Source organism: Equus caballus, chromosome 10, assembly GCF_041296265.1.
Source record: "Equus caballus isolate H_3958 breed thoroughbred chromosome 10, TB-T2T, whole genome shotgun sequence".
NCBI lineage: Eukaryota > Metazoa > Chordata > Mammalia > Perissodactyla > Equidae > Equus > Equus caballus.
The window spans coordinates 1,877,316-1,896,758 of NC_091693.1; the positions used below are offsets into that span (position 1 = coordinate 1,877,316).

Below are 19,443 nucleotides of genomic sequence, written 5' to 3' on the forward strand. Positions count from 1 at the left end.
GTGTCAGCACTAATTTCTCGAGCCCTTCCGTCAGCATGCCCTGATGCCCTGGGCTGTGTCAGGGGCTGGGCTGGGCGGCAGGCAGGCTTGAGTCTGCCCTCCTCAACATCCCAGCCTTGGGAAGGGAGGGGCCTCTCACAAGCAAACCCTCAGATGGCCCCCAGAGTGGGCAACTGTAGCCTTGGGTAGTCCACCAATTGGGACCCCCAGAGCTGGAGGAGGGCTGGACAAGTTGAGGTGGACATAACTGTCTCAAACTCTCACCCAAAGGAACAAATGTGTCCTCAGTCACCAGCGTGTTTCGTACTTGCCTTCCCACACCCTTAGGTGCCAGCCCCCCATCTCCACTCTGCCAGCCAACCTTCCCACACGCAGGCTGCAGAGCACCCTCGAGGATTCTGGAGCCCTCCTGGGATTCAAGAGCGCTCAGGAACCCTGGGTGCAAGTGCAGACATGGGCTGTCAGAGACTCTTCAGGCCTAGAGCACCCCCTTCCGAGCTGCTCCTCTTCTCTCCCGGCACCGCACCATCGGATTTGACTTCACTGCCCTCTTGGAACCTGGCACCATCAACACACATTTGACTCTCAGCACATTTCCCTCCCCTGTCTTCTCTTTCTGATTCCTCAAGATCCACGAGACTCTGCTCAGCCCTTTGGAGGAATCAAGATTTACAGCAAGTCTCCACAGTGATGGTAATTCCCAGGCCCACCTCCAGCCCTGCCGGCTGCTGGCCCCCCTGAGCCCCGCGGTCTGTGTCCGGGGCAGGCCCAGGAGCCTCACGCAGGCCTCTGAGTGTTGGCCAGAGGCAAGGAGCTAATTTTTTGCCTTGACTCCGTCATTCTCATTTGTGTCCCAGTTGCTTCCTTTGCAGATGTGCTAAACCTCAGTATTTACCCAGGCGAACCGTGGGGATCATTCTTGATAATTCTATCTGACCTATATGGACAAGGTCACACGTATGAGGAAAACGCTAGCTATAACATTTTCTGAAAAACTATATCTTTTCAATATCTGGTCCCTTTTGTTTCTAGTGGCAAACAAAATTTGCGCTTCTTCCCAAGGGAAAATCAGAGCTGGAAATTGGAACTTTGACCAACGGGGCCAGGTCATAGCTGCATGCCGCACGGTGGACACATTTACACTGTGGGAGGGGAGTAGTAAATTCATCCACATCTTAAGGAAACTAGCTCTTGAATCCCCACCAGTAGTTGTATTTCATAACTCAATACTTTGTGTTTTAATTTGTAGTCTCAAAAGCCCCCCAAATTTAGAGATTATGGGCTATTTAATCGACTCCTCCTGTGCAGGCAACGACAGGCCACATTCAGGCCAGAAAGTCTACTCACTTTATGGCTCCCTGCTCCCTCAAACTTAACTCAAATCTGCAGATAACTGTAGGGCCCAAAGCCCATGGCCCCAGTATCTACCCAGGAAGTTCCAGCTCCTCAGTCTTGCACAGGAGCACGAATGCAGAGCTGTAATTTTATCCAACAGTGCCCAGCCAATTTTCTCGGCCTTTAACTTACATGAAGACACCATGAAGACATCCAGGTTGGTCCTCCTTTAAAATATATATCTGAGGTAGGAAAATTATAATTATAAATAAATCATCACTAATTTGTTATTTCAGAACATGACCATTTACTTTATAAAAGACGTCTGTTGAGATGCCTTAAATAACCAGCTCTCTCAGAGCAGTAAATGAGCTTCAATTTACTAAACCTCAGTTTAAAAACATCTTTTCTGGAACAGAGCTATTACACAGAGCAAGGCACACCGGTAGCTTTAGGAGAATTCTGGCAAGTTCTCTGGCTGCCCTTTGCTGGGAAGAGCATCAGGGTCCCTGCTTTTGTTTTTTGTCCCTTGCCCCAGCCTCGTTTTTGAGCTCTCTGGTCCCCGCTCTAGGCGTTTCTCATTTCCTGTCAGGTGGTAAGTGTCTCAGGCCTCATCTGTGGCAAGTGACAGAAACCCAAAGCAAACTGAATTAAGTTACCAAAGGAAAGTTATCAGCTCTCAAAATGGACAGATGTAGGGGCGGGCTTGGCTTCAGGTGTGGCTGGATTTAGGACTTAAACAATGCAAGCAGGACCATTTTCCCCTGTGTGCTGTGCTACCTGCTGTGTTGGCACCATTCTCAGGCTTCTTGGGGGTCTCCTCAAGCTCCCTGCTCTCCTCTCTTGGTGTGTGATGGAGACCTCCCCACTGGTGCTTACATTAAAAAACAAAAAAACAAAAAAACCAAGCTTCACTCTGATTGGACCAGCTTAGGGCACATGCCTATTCCTGAACCAATCACAGTGTCCAGAGAGATAAGATGCACTGATTGGCTTGTTCCGGAGGCAGGAGCTCCACCCAGATGCTCTGAGAGGTGGAAAGGAAAGCAGGGGCTGCTGTTGGGACAGAGAGATGTTACCCTGCTGACTTCTTCCCTCTGTTGGAAAAGCCAGAAGAGATGCATGACATTTTGGGGAACTTGTGGAAGACTCTGGGTCTTTAAAGGGTGTGCTTGAAAGGGGATGCTGGAAGAGGTAACGATTGGCCTGACTGGCCTTTGCCCAGAGGTTCCATGGCTAGGGACAAATGGTTCATGGCAGAATAGCCATGTAGGTCAGATTCTTCCCAATTTCTTCTTATTTAGGATCACCTCTCCCAGCTCTAAGGGAACCCTCTGGACTCTGCTCTCGGGGCGTCTTCGAAGGCCCATTCTTCCTGAGATGTCCATGGCTGAGAAGGCTGCTCCGGGCCCTCTGTGGAGAGAGACGCTACCCTCAGCAGCAGGGAAAACCCTTTGTCCAGGAGAAGGCAAGCTCATTCTTGAGGGCCAGGCAGGCTTCCCCTGAGTAAAGGAGAGCATGCAGGCAGAGGTGATGGCCTTCTGGGCCACCTGAAACTGAGAAGCCGGGAAGCTCCATGAGAATCCAGATGGGACCCTGGAGGCATCCAGACCAACTCCCCACCAAATGCATAGGTCTCTACAGATCCCAGCCTCTTTCTTCTGCTTGAAGGAGGTGGACCTGAAGGAGGCTACCTGGATTTCCAGGTTCTCCTGGAAGCACTGCCTCTCTGTGATCATACTTTACAGATCCTTGGAGGTTATCTTTGTACAATGGTGAAACTGAGGTCTGGGGTGGGGGGTACCTGGGCCCTCTGTTCACAATGTCCTGCTCGACCCCTCCTCTCCAGAGCCCAAGCGCCCTCTTTGGATGCTTTCCCTTGTGCTTCGCTCTTTTGGGCAAGGGTAACGGCAGTCTCAGTGGCTAGTTTTTAATCTGTTGATCCTATGGGGGAGGCAGAGTTATGAGCAACAGAGGAGAGTGAGGGGAAAAGAAGAGCAATACAGAATCAAAAATAAAACGGGTGCTGTCGTCACAGGAAGTGCAACTCCCAAGTAGTGGTTGGGTAACACTGTATCGATCACTGTCACTTTTGAGGACCTAATGAAAGAGGTCAGAACCAATCTACTGTTGTGAGAAGTACTGCTGTCGCAGGGGGCACCTGGAGAGGCCAGGTGCCGAGCGGCTCCAGCCCGGCACAGCTCCTCCCGGCCTTGCTTCTGAGCTGCTCCAGGAGTCACCAAAGAACTGATCTTACCACCTCGATTTTCACTCACGCCACCACCCGCCTAACTCACCAGCCCAGGCTGCCAATGACTTTCATCAGTTTCAAGAAATCGAAAGGCTGGCACCACCTTGAGGAAGATACTGCAGGAGTGGAAAGCCCTGGTCAGGGTACCCTCATGTGTGTGTGTGTGTGTGTGTTTGTGGGGTGGCTGTCCATCCAGAGGGCTGTGAGGATTGGTGAGGGCAGGACTCCTGGATGCAGAAATTGGGTGGGGGGGGGGGACCGTGGGAGTCTTTGCTTAAAATCCAGCCACAGGGTTCCAGCTCTGGCCAGGCTGGGCAGGGGCAGTGAGAAATACTCCAGAGTTTGAGAAGGAGGGGGAGAGAGAGTCAGTGAGGAGAGGCTGGCGGGTCAGGACCAGAGCCAGGAGAGAAGGATGGGGAGGCCGAGAAATCCCGGACAAAGGAAAAGGGATCGGAGAGCCACAAACTGGAAGTGACCACCAAACACGCGGAGTCGGGAGAATCTACGGGGGGACACGCGATGCTTTAGTGGGACGCCTGCAGGCGTCACGTTTCGGCCTTTGGAGGACGCCAGACCTCTGCTCATTGTCTAAACCTCCCGCCCACCTTTGACTCCCACCCCAACAAGCACTGCCCAGGGAGGTCTTCCAGCCGCCCCCAGGCAGCCGGCACGAGTCCTCGGGGAATGTAGAGCGCATGGGCGCCGACAGGGGGCGCCGGCGAACCCCTCGCCCTAACCCTGTGCAGGGCTCACGCTGTGGGGCTCGGCCTCCAGCGGGTGGGTAGTGAGGCCCGCTCCGGCTTGCCGGGCTACGGAAAACCTCGGCGGCCTCCGTGCGCATCCGCCGAGGGCCCCCAGGCCGCCTGGATCGCGGCCCTTTGGAGACGCACGGCCTCGGAGGACCGCGGGCGCCTCGGGTCTCCCGGCCTGGAAGGGGCGCCCCGGGCCTGGCCGCCATCATCAAGGCTCACCTCGGCTGGGCACCGCAGAGAGCCCCAGGGCGGTCCCAGGAGCGCAGCCCGGTTCCCTGCCTCCACGGCCCAGGAGGGGCCGGCGGCTCGAGGGTTAAAAGGCGACTGCCACCCCCATTCTCTTGGGGAGAAAGTGCCTTTTCTCCAAGTCCATATGGCCACTTCCTTTCGACCTGCTCGGCCCTGCTCGCTCCTTTGTCCGAGCTGTCACTTATAAAGAATCACTTGACTTACAATAACAGGTTCAAAAGACGACAGAGTATAATCAGTTGATCCACGAAGAATTGAAATAAAGCACACCCCACTGCTCGGGCTATCATTCCCATAGAGATAGTGATATCATTGATGTGATTGCGATGCTAATTTCTACACAAGAAAAAAAATCGTGTATTTTGGAATTTGTTCAAAGAGAATTTCAGACACATCAGATTGGAAAATGCGGACTGAATGCCTAAACTTTTTTGGGTAGGCAGGGGGGATTTTTAAAAAACACCACTGCAGAGGTTTGACTGGACTTTAAGAATCTCAGAGAACTAGCTTGTTGGGGGAAGCTGATTCTTTTCCCGCTCCCCAAAGTCCTGGAGAGAGAGGAGAGAGAAGAGAGAGAGAAAAAGAGAGAGCACCCTGGGTTCTCAGGGCAGAGTCCAAGGGTGCGGGCCTCGGTGACCAGGCCAGGTGCCCTCCGACGACGCCCCAGGGAGCGGACCACCGGAATCGGGCGGCAAGATGCCAAGGCCCTCTGCCTGGGGCAGCCGGGTCGAGTCTGTGCCTGAGCCCCCAGCCCCACCCGCTGCCCGGTGGCTCCTCCCAGAGCGAAGTTTTCTGCACCTCGCCCCACTCTTGGATCCGTGGTTTGCTACTGAGTGGCTCCTTCCGCAGGAGGGAGGTGGTGATGGGGCGGCTGGGTCATGCTTCTCTCGATCTTTGCTTTTTATGTGTTGCAGTGCCCTGGTTTAAACCCAGCAGTCATCTTAGGGGAACTCAGTTCGGGCAGGCTGGAACAAGGCTTACCTGAATCAATGTTTTAAGGGTCCCTGTGGCTAGCGTTTTGAATAATCAATCTGTCTCCATCGCTTCTTAATCATGCGCAACACAGGCCTGTCTCTCTCCCTCTTTCTCTCTCCCTCCCTCGCCTGCTCCCTCCCTTCCTCCCTCCTTCTTTATTTGTCAACTCTTTTGGATCCTGTCTTTCTGCTTTTAACATGCCCCAATGTCACATGCGAGTCTTTTCTTTAAAACAAGCTCCTCATTGGTGTATCTGGGTACTTCTTTTATTATTATTACTGAATCTTTTTTCCCCATAATGACACCAGGATCATTATATAATCCCATAACAAAGAGGCTTTTGAGGCACCAGCTTTTGTCAACTCTAGGACAGAGAATCCATAATTGCATTATTCAGGCTTTTCCCCCTTCTTCCCCCGCTTCCTTGCTTCACAGAAACCCAACCTCACGCATCCCTCACAGCTCCACCTTGTTACCTCGCCTTACATTATTTACCAAAGCTTTTGCCTTGAAGACCAGCATTTGCAAAGTTGCCTTAAAAAAGTTATTTTGTTTGATAATTAAGTCCTGGAGACCACCGCGTGATGATTATTCTGGACCCATAAGGCAGAGAACCTGCGTGACGTTTTTCTCGAAGTTTAATTACCGTATGCTAATTTCCTTGCCTACTACGTGATTAATTAAAATCATATTTTCATAATCATTTGGCACTAGTATTGTTTTAGAATTATCATGATCTCCTAAATAGTGTCTGTAAATAAAGTCGCCTCTAATGGCAGGCGCGGGAGGCGAGGCTGAGGACCTCTCCGTGTTTGTATCGCGGCGATTGGCAACATAACTGCCTTATTTACATTAAATACGCCACAAGGTTACAGCGCGGATCAACGTCATTTGATCGCTGATGACTCCTTAAACGCCAGGGCTGTGACTGACTCTCCGCGTCCCGCTGTCCACCGAGATTCACCCGGGAGTTTTTTTTTTCCCCCCAGAAAAGAAACAGACTTTAAATAGTTTCAGGAGCAGGTAAGAATTACGCTTTTTCCTCTCCCCTTTTTCCGTCTCTCTCTCCTCTCCCTCCGTGGCAATCTCTCTCTCCCTCTCGGCTGGATAAAAAATTCTTTAGTCAAAGGCAGGAATGCAAAGTAGTGACAAGCGAAGGGGCTGATATATGTCTCCGTAACGAGTCTGACAATCAGAATGTAGCTCTTGGAGAATAGATAGATTTTAATAAGTGTGTTTACATGAGCTCAAGGTCAGAAGCAAGCTGCGCTGTGTTAAATGGTTTCTTAGTTGCTAGACAGAGAGAAAAAATGGACGATCACACACCATTCTTTGTAGATTATTATATCAAGGGTTCAGTCTCTGGCTCATCAAAGCTAAATGCCGCAAGACCTATCTAGTTGCTGTGAATTATGCCAGGGCGACAATGGAGAGCGTTTTTAATGGTACAATGCATTTCACCTACCAGATAGGGGGAGGCCGAGCCGGGGATGGGGATGTCTGCTGGGGCTGGGTGATGAGTATCAATGAACGGGGCGATTCTGAAAAGAGGCAGATGAAAATCGAGCCCGCCCTGCCCCGGCTGGGCTGGGAACAGTTCGCAGGGCTCTGCCGAGTGGGCGAGCGAGGCGCGCGAGCAGGGCGCCCGTCCCCCCTCAGCCCCGGAAAATGATCAAGTCAATCATGTGGACATGTTTCATTATTCATTGAACACAATCTTTTACAACGCTCCGTTTACGTGCCCGAGTTTGCTCCCGACGCCCGCGTTTCAATGTTTAAGGTAAGGAAAACAAAGGTGGGGGGGCTGGCGGGGCGCGGCGCGGCGGGGGCGGAAGGGGGGGGCGGCGGATGGGGGGTGGCCCCGGCGTCCGGGAGGTGGCAAAGTGAGTTTGGACTCTTGGCGTAGCACCCCCATCCCCTCCCCCTCCCCATCTCGGCGAGGCCTGCCGCCGGGTTCCTTCTCGCCCCACCGCGATTAAAAAATACGGTCTAATTAAATATCCGTGGCTGTGACGTTGGCGAGAGAAGCTGTCAGCGGGGGAAAAAAGAGGAAGAAACCAAGAAAGCGGCGGCGGCCGGGCATCGAATGGCGCTAGAGAAGTTCGGCGGCGAGCGGGACCCGCGCCCGGGAGGCCGCCTCCCCCGCCCGCGGTCCCGGGACCGTTACTTTGAAAAGGAGTCGCCGGCCTCGCGCCGGGCGCGCCGGGGGCACCCAGCGCCCAGCTCCCGGCCCTGCCTGCGCCCCGCACCCGCGCGCGGCCGGCGAGCCGCTCTCGGCCCCGGGAAACTTTCAAAAGGGTCTGGGGGGTGGGGGAAATCGTCTGCAGAGGGGCAGGCTAGGGCCGCGGAAACTTCTGCTCAAGTGACTTTCCCCATTTTCTCCTCTGCCGGAGGCTCGGCGCCCCTCGCTCCCTTTCTCCCTTCGCGCCTCGCTGCGGGATTCCGGCCCCGCCGCCGGGGGGAGAGAGGGTAATTTGTAATCATTTTTTTCTTAATCAAAGTTAGCTGATGCTTACAGTGTGTCAAACTTGCAGGCGCCAAGGGCCGCTGAGACCTGCCATTTTGTGTTTTCATTGGCCTCCAGTGCCCCGGGAGCTGGGCGAGGCCGAAGCCGGGGGCTGTGCTGGACCGGGGTGCCAGGGTCCGAACCCGCGACCCCGGAAAAGGCCGTGGCGCCTGCAAGCGCATGCAGTGCCCGCAGCACCTGCCCCAGCTCTGCCCGGGCCCTGGGGCCAAGCTGGGGGCCAAAGATAAAAAGAAAGAAATAAGTAACAGGTTATGGAGGGAACTGAGCCGGCCAGCCCTGGGCTGGAGAAACGAGGCCAATCAGAGTGAGGGAGTGCGGGCGTGGGGACTCTGAAAGGCGGGGGAGCTCGAGGGTTGGGGGCGTCTGGGAAGAGCGCAGTTTGGGGAACGAACCTTCCAGCCCAGATGTATGATCTTTGCTGATAAACCTTTCTGTTTGCTTCACGACATTATTTTTTGAAGATGAAGAATTGAGGAAAACAGTCGTAGGCGGGACTGGGGATATATTTTAGGCAAAAAAAGTGGGGGGGGGGGAGCTTTTCTTTGATGATGAGTAGGAAAGTGTCCAGATCTCGACGCGCCCATCTGTTGCAGTTTTGCAAATAATTTAAAATACAGATATCTCTATATAGATGGATGTATGCGCAGGGCAAGGTGGAAACGGAGGCGCCGGGAAGTTAGAAAGAAGAAAGAAAAGGAGATGCGGGGCAGAGAGGGGTCTGTCCCCGCCCCCGCGCCTCTGAACTCCTCTGAGGAAACTCCAGCAGGGCTTTCTTTGGGGACAGGTGGAAAGTTGTCGCCCCCCCTTCCACTTCGGTATTGTGAGCGTTCCTACTGTCCGCCTCTTGGCGAACGTGCACACAAACCCCGATCATTTGGGGGTGCGGTGGGCACGGCGGGGGCAGCAGCAAGGAGCTGGGGGCCGAGCAGGGGCAGGGCGGGGTCCCAGCCCCGCGCGCCGGGCGCAACAGCCGTGGCTGGGTTTTGTTTGCCGGATATTGTTATGTCTAACGAGTGCCTCACAGGAGACGTGATTTGTCAGCCGCCTTCGTTTTCACTTTAGCAGAAAATACGGCGGCTGCGCAGCGTCCGGGCCTGCGGGGCTCGGGCGCCCGGGGCAGCCGGGGGCGCGGGTGGGGGCGCCGGTGCGCCTGCGGGTGGGAGCGGGCGGCCGGCGGGCACGGGCTGGGGGCCGCGGGCCGGGCGGGGTGAGCGCGCGCGGGGCCGGCCTCGGGCTCCTCCTGCGCCTTCTCCCGGCAGCCGCCGCCGCCGCCGCCGCTGTGCAGTTTAGCAGAAATCCGACAGGGGCCGCGTTTGCTGAGCGCATCCGGCCGCCGGGCAGCCCGAGCGGCCGCTGGGCCAGGCCGGCCGGTGTAGACGCGGGGCGGGGGTCGGGGGAGGGCAGGCGGGGAGCGGCGCGGGATGCGAGCTTGGCCTGACTGCTGGCTACCCCCAATCTCAAGCGTCCCGGGTGGGTTGGGCTGACCCTGGAGCCCTGGCCTTGGAGCCCCCGCCCCCAGCCAGGGCTTAGGTGAACTTGGGGTGGGGTGAGCGTGCGTGCGTGTGTGTGTACGGGGTGGGGGGCAGGCTGGGAACGCACTGTTTTCTTTCCCATTTTGATATTAGCAACTGGATTTTTACTTTAAGACCGGCTTTACTCACTGCTGGGGTTGGGAGGGGGCGATCTTTCCCATCACTCACAGCTTTGTTCATTGTTCACTGAGTGGAAGGCAGGCGACTTAAAGAGATGTAAGAGAGGAAAGGGGTGGGGGGGGGGAAGGGAGAGGAAAGAGAGGGGGAGCAAGAAGAGGGAAGGAAGAGAGGCGTGGGGAGAGCGCGCCCGCCCCCGCCCGGGTCGGGTTGGATGGTGAAACCGTAAACCCGCGCACGGAGGGTCGCCGGGAAAGTGGACATTACCGCTTTAATTAACTTCGAGATGCTCCGGCGGCGGGACCTGGCGTAGCGGTGACGCGCCCCCATAAATCTGCCCGGCCCGGGCTGCTCCGAGAACTCGTACAGTAGCGGCGACAGATCCAACGCGCGCCTCCCAGTCCGGAGTCCATTTGCATAATTGGATTTTTTTTCCTCCTTCTTCCTCCCTGAAACTTGTTTGAAAACCCAAGTGAAAACCGCGACGACCTGCACGCTCCAAAGCGAGTGCCAAGTAAGTGCCCTGCCGTGGCCTCGGCGCGCCCCGAGGGGAGCGCTCCAAGCCGGCGAGCGAGGTGCCCGGGAGCCGCGCGCCGCCGGGCGGGCCTCGGCCGAGGGCTGCTCGCTGGCGGGAGGACCGCAGCCGCGGGCTCCCGGCTTCCGGCTGGCAGCTCGCAGAACTTTTTTTCTCTGTCTCCCGACTTTGCGGGCCAGGTGAGGTGTTTGGGCCACGCGTGTACCTGTAGCGAGGCTCGGGAGGCGATCTTTGGGGCGCGGTGGAGTTGAGCATCTCGGTCCGGGCGGTCGTTGGTCCCCGCCGCCGTGGAGAGCAGAGCTGCGAGCGAGCGAGCGAGCGGGCCGGCTGCTGGTCGCGCCGCGCCGCGGATGCAGCTCCTCGCCAAATGCCTCCCCCATTATTCTAAGGTTTGTGTCTCTGGCTGTGTGTGTGTGTGTGTGTGTGTGTGTGTGTGTGTGTGTGTGTGATCGGCCCTGCTTTAAAAAGAAAGAAAAGCAACCCAAACAAGAGCAAGAAGGGCTTCTCGCCTGGCTTGCCCCCGTTTCTCCAGCGTCATTTATTTCTGCTGCTCGAAGGAGAGCGCCGAGCTTCTCTGCTGAAGACAGAGAGATTGACAGTTCTGTTGGGAATGCCATCAATTCGATGGCCAAACGTGGCTGCGTTCATAAAATACCAACCCTTGTCTGTTGAGGAAAGTGGTTTTATAGTATCTCAAATTTTATTAAAAATACGTAATATGTTGTTATTATTTACAGTGTTCAGAACCTGGGGGGGAAGTCGATTTGCTCGGGAGGAAACTAACCCTAGTTCCCGTTTGCCTGGGAACTTGCTGGGGGCTGGGCCCACCATCCTGCCTGGAAGGGGCCTTGGACTGGCTTTTGGCCTGGGGAGGCACAGGGGGGCGGCCGGCAGCCCTCGGGCCTCTGCTTAGGGAGAGCCTGGGACTTCTGGCTGAAGGCTTTAGTTATGATGTCATTCTGATAGCGGAGTGCAAATGCCTCCTGATTCCACCATTAACCGCCTGGCTGGTTTGCTTGGTAATGATAGCACTGACGTCCAGGCTTCGACAAATGCGGGCGCAGAGCCCCAGAAATTAACTTTTCCGACTGGTGAGGAGGGAGCAAGCTGCTCACCACTGGGCCCTGCCTTTGAACTTTGTTGTATCTCAGTCCAGACGCTGGTGTGGGTGGCAGGCCCTTGGACTGAGGGACCCCTGCTTTCCCCAAGTTTGGAAAACTTTTAGAAGGCTTCGGCTTCCAGAATACCCTCAAGCGGGTAACACTTGAACCCAGTTGTGACCGGGCAGAGGCGTTTAGATCTGAAGGGTGATGGCTGGGACTCGGGGTCTCTCTGGGGCCCTGCATGGGAGAAGGGATTGTGACATCTGCTTCCTACCCTCAGTCCCTTAACTGTGACATTATGATAATATCACTGCAAGTAAACTGGATTTAGTGTGGATTTTTAAATGGTGTACAATGATTTAAGATTTCTTTTGATTTACTGTTCAAATGAAATTTGCATAAATGTGATGAAAATGAACTTAACATCTGGGCATATGAAAAAAGGTTAGTACCTCATATGTCATCTGCAGAGAAAGTCGCTAAAATGCTTTCACCCTAAACTGGGTTCGGGGAAACAGTTCCTGGAGACATAAATGGTAATTATGGCAAACCTGGAGAAAGTGCTTTCAGTACATTTGCATTCTCTTGGACCACTGCTCTGAAACCCATCTCCTTCTGTGCCTGGAGTGCTTAACTTCTGAGCAGGCCTGAGATCCTCACAACTCAGCAAGTTAACTGCTGTCTGGGGCTGTCTTCACGGAAGACTTAGGCTGGCGGGGAGCGGCAGTCACCCTGCTCTGGTCCCAGCCGGAGGCCAGTAACCCCCGTCATTGGAGAGGACAGAGAGAGGGCCAGCATGTGCTGCCCTACTAACTGCTGGTGCCCATTGGGTGCTGAAGGCGGTGCTGAGATGCGAAATCCTTACCAGTTGAGCCCCAAAAAGCTGACCGATTAGGTTGTCTACTCTGCCTTAGGTAACCAAAGAAATTTCCATCAGCTCAGACCCATAAAATCCACGAGCCCATTCAAATGAACTCTGAACTCCATCTTACTTTTTGAGCAAGACAAGCTTATCTCTGGCAGAGGAAATCAAACAGCCTTCCCCAAACGTGGTCGCCTTTTGCTCAAAAGTTGGCTATGAATGGCACAGGTGTTTTTAAAGTGCCTTGAATGGAGGGGAAAAAAAAGACAGCAATGATGCTCATGAGAATATAGATGAACTTATTTATTTTTTTAAGAAGAGGATCATAAAAGAAGAAAGCAAATAGATTTATTTTTCCAGTTTGAATGAGGACAATTATAGCTTTTAACATCTTTGGATTTAGTGTTTTTAATAAGCCTTTTAAGTAAGCTGAAATATCAGCTTGCATTTTGTTCTCAGCATTATTTAAAGTGAGACTTGACGCAAGTTTAAAAACAGAAGTTGTCTTTCTGCAGGTCAGCTTCTGTCCCTGCTGAGGACAGATGTCCCCCACGACACTTCTGCTAGGACCTGGAGCAGGTGAATGCTCAGCCCTGCCTCGTCCTGTCTCCAGGTGAGAACTTAGATTTGGGCTAGAAGGACATTGTGGTCAGGTGGCCTGATGCCACTCCCAGGCTGTGAAGGCTGGACTTTGGAGTTTGAAAGCAAGGTACAAGTTCACTGACGTTGTAGAGACCCTTCTCTGCCAGGAGGGGCTTGTGAGCCCAGGGGCTTTCTCTGTGAAGCCGCACCTGCCCTCCACGCCGGCGTGCCCCTCCAGGACATGTCCTGCAGGACGGCAGAGGGAGTGGAGGGAAGGGAGCCGTCCAGGGCAAGGGGGCGGCTCACCCGGCTGCTGGGGCTTACTGTGTGTTGTACCTGGTTGTCAGGAGTTGTCGGGAGAGAGGCCTTTTGTCAAAGAAAGGGATTGGTTGCTCAGGTCAAGACTGCCCCGGCCACCCTTGGTGGCACTGAGTGCCCTTAGGAGGGTGAGCAGCTGAGCTAAGCTAGGGAGTCATACGCACAGTCAAGCTGAGCTTAGCCAGGGAGCGGCCCCCCTGGGGTCTTGGTTGTGGTGATGCTGGTGTGTGTGTACACCACATGCCTGTGTGTGTGTGTGTGTGTGTGGAGGGGTCAGGGCTAAAATTGCTGAAGGGATCAGGAAGTGGAGGGGAGCACCTGTATTCAGAATACGGACCCTGGGGAATGTGGGCCACCTTTCCTACGTTATCTTTTTTTCTTTTTTCCCCCAAACGAAGTTAGACATGGATAGAAGCCACCTTAGGAAGGCGAGCCACTCCTCGCGCCCCCTGGCCTGGTCGCGGGCAGTGCCCGGGGTGGGAGTGGTTCATGCCATCAGCAGGTGTCTGTTGACTGTCTGCTGTGGGCTTCTCTGTGCAGAGATCAGGGCTGGTTTTCACTGGCTCCGTTGGCTGCTTGAGGACCCACCCCATCCCCAACTGTCACTTTACAAATCATTGTAGGTCTTTGGTCTGTCTCTTGCATTGGAGTTATTGCTGCTACACAGGGCGGTGAGCACTTGGCTTTTCACAGCCTCTGAGCCTGCTGGAGTTCAGGTTTATCTGCCCTAAGAGACGAGACTCAGGGTGAGACCTTTGGTAGAATTTGCCAGACTAACCTGAGTATCGTTTCTCTACACCAGGGTTTCTCAACAGTGACCCTGTGGACATTACCCACTTGTTGTAGAGTCGGGCCTGTGCATTGTAGGGTATGTAGCAGCATCCTTGACCCCTTCTCTCTAGATGCCAGCAGCACCCCCCAGTTGTGACAATCCCACATGTCTCCAGACATTGCCATACGTCCTCTGCAGAGTTCAGGCTCATTTCCCACACCTTCCATGTGCAGGCCTTGTCCTGGGTGTCTTGAGGGGCACAGGGAGGTCAGACCCTCAGGGAGTGCACAGGCTGTGGGGAGACAGCTGTGTCCCAGTGCCCTGCGACAGCAGAAGTTTGGGCCCTGCACCAAATGGGAGCAAACCTCTGGGGTCTGAGAGGAGGGGGAATTCCACAGACTGCTTGTCTATCAGTTGTACCCTGAAAATGGTCCTGTGGGTGGGAGCTGTGTTTCTGGGCCCCCTGGCTGCGACACGCAAACCCAGAAGTGGAAAGCAGCCATCCTCAGCCTCTGAGTTGAGGCTGGGCTTCCTGCCGGCGGGGTGATGATCGCAGTTTATTTTTGAGCACTTACTCTGTAGCAGACATGGATTCTAGGCACTTTACTTGTTTAATCCTTACAACCTCTCTATGAGGGCAGGTACTCTATTGATCTCAAATTTCAGGAAGGGAACTCCAGGCACTGAGAGGACTGGGTGGTGGGTCCAGAATGAGAACCTTATCCAGTCTGCCTCTGGAGTCCACGCTCACCTCCCTGCTGCTGCAGAGCATCTCTCCTGACCCATGTCCCGCTGCCCGTCCTGGAGACGCACTTACCCTGGCGTTTCATCACTGCCCCGAGAAGCTCGACCACAGCCTCTGCCGCCAGGTGGAGAGGGTCCTAGGCAGCCAAAGCCAGCTCTCTTTGAGGGATGGGCCTCTGCGTGGGTGGTGGCAGGAGGGTCATGCAGCTGTGTTGAAGGCACGGAGAGAGGCAGAAGGAAAATCAGTTTGTGGGGTTTCCCCCTCCTCTACCTGCCTATTCTTCCTCTGTGACTTTACAGTGAGAAAATCATGCCGTTTTGACGCAGGAAAAATAATCACCGTAGCCTTGAGCTGCCATTAACCTGGACGTTTTTCTCTCAGGGCATTACAGCTTTGAACCCCTGAGCCGTGTTTAGGGGTCTTTGATTACCGAGGTAGGCTTGCCTCTTGCCTCCCGCTCTCCCTGCTGGCTCTTCAGCCCGCAGGCTCGTCTGCCAGCTCGTCATGGCTTCGTTCCACACCTCACCCTCTTCATCCGTTTGGGACCATCAGCCCCCTTCAGGATTTTTTAGCCTTTGTTGTTTTGTTACCAAATTATACGTGCACACATACACATCCATAGGATGAAGCAGCTCTGTTTAGCTTGTAAAAGCCAGCCCATAGAGCTCCTGAAGTTGAGATTAATCGCAAAAATGCCTGTTCAACCTTAATTATGAGGATGTTCTCACGTCTGAAGGTCCCACGGGTTTGGATGGGATTTTGGTCCATGGAGGGGCCTAGATCACAGGGCGCTCAGAGGTTTGCAGTGATTCGGTGAACATTTATGCCTGTAGTGTCAGAGCACCTGAGGAGGGAGCGTCTGGGGCACCTCTCTGTGGGTGCCCAGAGGTGGCCGGAACATTCACACCTGCAGTGGCTCCTGTTGGGGGCCGGCCTCATGCCAGGCATGCATTCTGCACCTTGGAGATATTGTCTTATTTCGTCCTTTTAACCACCCAGTGAAGGGCATCCCTCAGCGAGTTTCCCCAGTGGGCAGACTGAGGGGCGAGACAACTTGTTGCAGCCGCTCAGCTCCAGCAGGGCCGAGCCTGGGTTGCAGCCAGTGCCTGTGCCTGGGAGCTCAGTCAACCTGGCCTGCACTCCCTCCTTCCACACAGGACTCGGAGAGGACTCGGACGGAATCCTCCTTCCCAGTCACAGCAACTCACCTGTAAGTGAAAGTTACATATGTAAGCCGGAACTTGCTGCCTGGAGAACACATGCATTGTTGTAAATTTGTTTTCAAGAGGGAGAAAATATTTGGAAACTGTATCAGCTCAACTGTATCAACTATAGAAAACCAACAGATCACAGACAGCGTAGATATTATGTCTGAAATTTAATCTCTTTGAATAGTTTGATTATTTAATTTTATCTTTCGGAATATCTAGACACATTTATTCCTTATTGGCTAGAGAAAAAAGTGGCATAAATATTTTTTTTTGTTCTTTTAAAAAATTTTGATTCTCTATTAAAATCTATTAAAGTCAAGTCGGGGAAAGCCTTCCAAATTATTAGAGAAAGGCTGTCATTACTATGAAGCCTATTGAAGGGGGTGGGAAATCTTATTGAAATTACAGCTAAAGTGCTTTAATTATTTTGCTTCCTTGGTTAGGGCTCCCAGTTTGGGGGTTGTAATCTGTTGATGCCAAGTGGCTATTTCAGCAGCCTTAAATCTGCTCCGAGCAGGGAGCATCTCACTGATGAAACATGGCTGGATCTGCTAATTAAACTCAGTGCAGGATTCCTGCAGCATCTGAGAAACTTTATTCACAACCGTTTCCACCCAAAAGAGGGTCAGCGCTGGTGGGTGGCAATACTGCTCCAATAGCCTAAGAAGAGTTCAAAAGGTGGAAAAGTGTAGTGTGGGAACGTGGGGAGGGAGCAAAGCGGCCACATGCCGACATGAAAGGATTTAATCTGTGCAGCCCAAACCTCCTCTGTGGTGGAGGGCTGCCTCTGGGCTGGTCCGCAATGCCACTGGCTCTCCCTGAGTCCTGCCGGCCACTCTGGACCTGTAGCTCTGAGCCCTCAGAAGCCACAGCCCTGCCTGGAGCTCGTACGGACTTTGGACACACCAGTCCTTAAGCAAAAAGCCAGGCAGTCCGTCTGTAGTTCTTCCCTGAGATCATTGATTTGACAACTTAATATCTATTTTCTGGGGTTTTTTGTTTTGTTTTGTTTCCGTCCCCCCCCCACCCCCCCACCCCCCCACCGCTTTCCTCCTTTTTAGCTGTTTTCCCCTTTGTGTGTACACATGCATTCTGAAAGTATGTTGAAAAAGGTTTTGTTAAAGTTTGGTGGTGGAGGGGGCATCGGAATGTTAGTTCCATTTAAAATCCTCATCTAGTATATTTTGGTGGCAGAAGCAATACAGACAAGATGACATGAACATTTGCATCATCTAAAAATGTATTGATTAAGGCTGCAGGGTAGCAGTTTTCCCTTTAGTAGCTGCTGCCACCCCAAGGAAGATGCAGTGGCTTTCTTAGTGCATGACAAATGATGGGCTCATCCAGGGTCTGGCCATCTGATTGGCATTTCTCAGGACGGTGCTCCTGTGATGTGAGGAGTGGTGATAGGAGCTGTCTTTTGGGGGATGTGCATGCCGTGCCCGTTGGCATGTTTGTTCTTTAGTGAAGGCTGTCTGGTGAGGTCAAGTAGTACATTCCAGATATTAGAGTATGTACCATTTTCAAAACTCTCCCAGAAGAATTGGCTGCATTTTGACATACTGCCCTTTTATCTCCCCGGTAGCAGCAACTTGATCCTCACATTTTCCCTCCTGTCTCAGAAGGTTGACAGGAGCTAGATGTGTGTGAGATGTGTTTTTCAGGCCCCGCTTGCTCTGCCTGAATTAGGAGCCTGGCTGCTCAGGTGAAAAATACCAGGCCCCTCTGTGGATCTTGGGGACGACGGGGTTCTGCTCTGAGGAAAACTTTTCTCCCTTTGCACGATAATATTCCGCAGATAAAAATCATGTAGTTTTTGTGTGTGAGATCTCTAAACACCACCTTCAATAAAATAATTTGTTCATTGATCTGAAGAATGAGTGGTTTCCAGCTGCTTCATTCCTCGGGACAGACTTTTCGAGTTGAAATCTGTGTCTTTGACTCACTTCTGGTAGAGCTTGGCCTCCTGCGGAGGTCATTGTGAAGGGCCGGGGCAGCCTGGGGAGGCTGCGGATGGAGCACTTATGTCTCTGGGAGTCAGAAGACTGAGCACATTCCAGTGCAAACTCCTGATACGGTAATTCGTGCTTAAATATGCAGATATTTGTGCTTGCCCATCTCCGTCTTGAAGGCAGGCAAATTGAATAGTTGCTGGACGGGGGGCTTCAGGGGACCCTCCTTTAATAACCTCTATCGTTAGCCAACTGTTAACCCTTGGATTGACAGCAGGAAACTTCGTGCAGTTTCCCACTTACTGTTTCATTGCTCTGGAAAGAGGAGAGTCTAAAGGTGGAATTCTTTGTGCGTTTCATTTGCTAGTTAAATTTTTTGCAGGGGTTACATAGTACTTGCATTGCTTGATATATCAATATCTATAAGTTAGTTTTTTGCACAATTTAATTTTTAGGGATGTTCCCGCCCTCATTCCATGATTAAGGTGGTTATTTCATTGAGCTGTAAACATCAAGTTTGTAAATGAGGAAGCCTCTTTTCGGTTTTGTTTTTAAGCAGTGTAACACACAGTGATAAAGAGCTCAGGACCAGTCAAAGGGGTCCCGGCTCGGTACCCAGCTCCACCACTTACAGGGGGTTTGTGAGCAGGTATTTCTGTCTTTCAGCCTTGGTTTTCTCATCAGTAGACCTGGAATAATTCTTCCTCCCTCATTGAGTCATCAGGATTAAAAGAGAAAATTATTAATTAATGAGTCCAGAGACTAGCTGTTCAATGAATGGCCAGCTGCTATTGTTACTTGTTTTATACATTTTGTTAAATATTCTAGAAGTGGAAACCTCACCAAAAACTACAGGCATCAGTCGCTTGCAGAGCCTAGTAGAGAAGTGTCATTCCTCTTTTGTTTCCCTGGCTGGTCTTTGGAGTTATTTACCTGGGGATCAATAAGTATCAGCTGATTGATTTCCTATGTTTCAGAAGCTGCATTTTTAGGGTCAGCTGAGTTCATGGAGGGGTACAGAGTTGGGGTGGGATTTAAGTCTTCACTAAACAAACATTCTCACTCCAATCCGTCAAGTGCTAACACCACGTTTCCAGGACACACACACACACACACACACACACACACACACGTATATCAGAGACTCCCCTAATTTGCATACTGGCATATACTCCTATGCTGATTTCAAGAGAGCCTAATGCTTGAGCGTGAAGTATAAAATTAATGAGTTGAACTTGCAGCCGTTGCATTCAAGATGAGTCACCCAAGAGAGAGGTGAGGAGTGGAACATAACTCTTGTACTTTTTCCCACAGGGGGCAAGGGGAATTCTGGGGTGACTTCCCTCACTGCAGGGGATCCCAAGTCTCTGGCAAAGGGAAAATGCCTGCCCTCCTTGGAAAGTAGGGAGTACCTCAGAGATGCTCTATGAAGACAAGACCCAGGAAGCTGGGGAAACTTGAAACCAGGGTTGGATCCTGGAAATAAACCTCTAGCATTTATTGAGTGCTTATTACATAGGTGGCCTTGGGCTTTAAAATGCAGGATGTCGTTTAATTTAATTCATAGAACACCTCTGCCCTTTGATGGGGAGGCTCATCCGTGTGGGGTGACTTGCCCCAGGTCC

General features: G+C 52.7%; 1 protein-coding gene across 25 annotated transcripts in view; it reads left to right on the forward strand.

The window, feature by feature from the left end:
- Positions 1 to 5,993: 5,993 nt before the first annotated feature.
- Positions 5,994 to 19,443, forward strand: part of ZNF536 (zinc finger protein 536) — a 420,879-nt gene continuing 407,429 nt past the window's right edge. For 8 of the 25 annotated variants that reach the window (XR_011421801.1, XM_023649465.2, XM_070222848.1 and 5 more), the window contains exon 1: positions 6,448 to 6,585. The gene's annotated coding sequence lies outside the window, so the exon portion shown is untranslated. Of the gene's footprint in view, positions 6,586 to 6,683; positions 7,343 to 9,890; positions 10,253 to 12,753; positions 12,852 to 19,443 lie in introns of those variants that run through there. The other 17 variants (XM_070222849.1, XM_023649466.2, XM_070222847.1 and 14 more) reach the window with 10 other exon arrangements.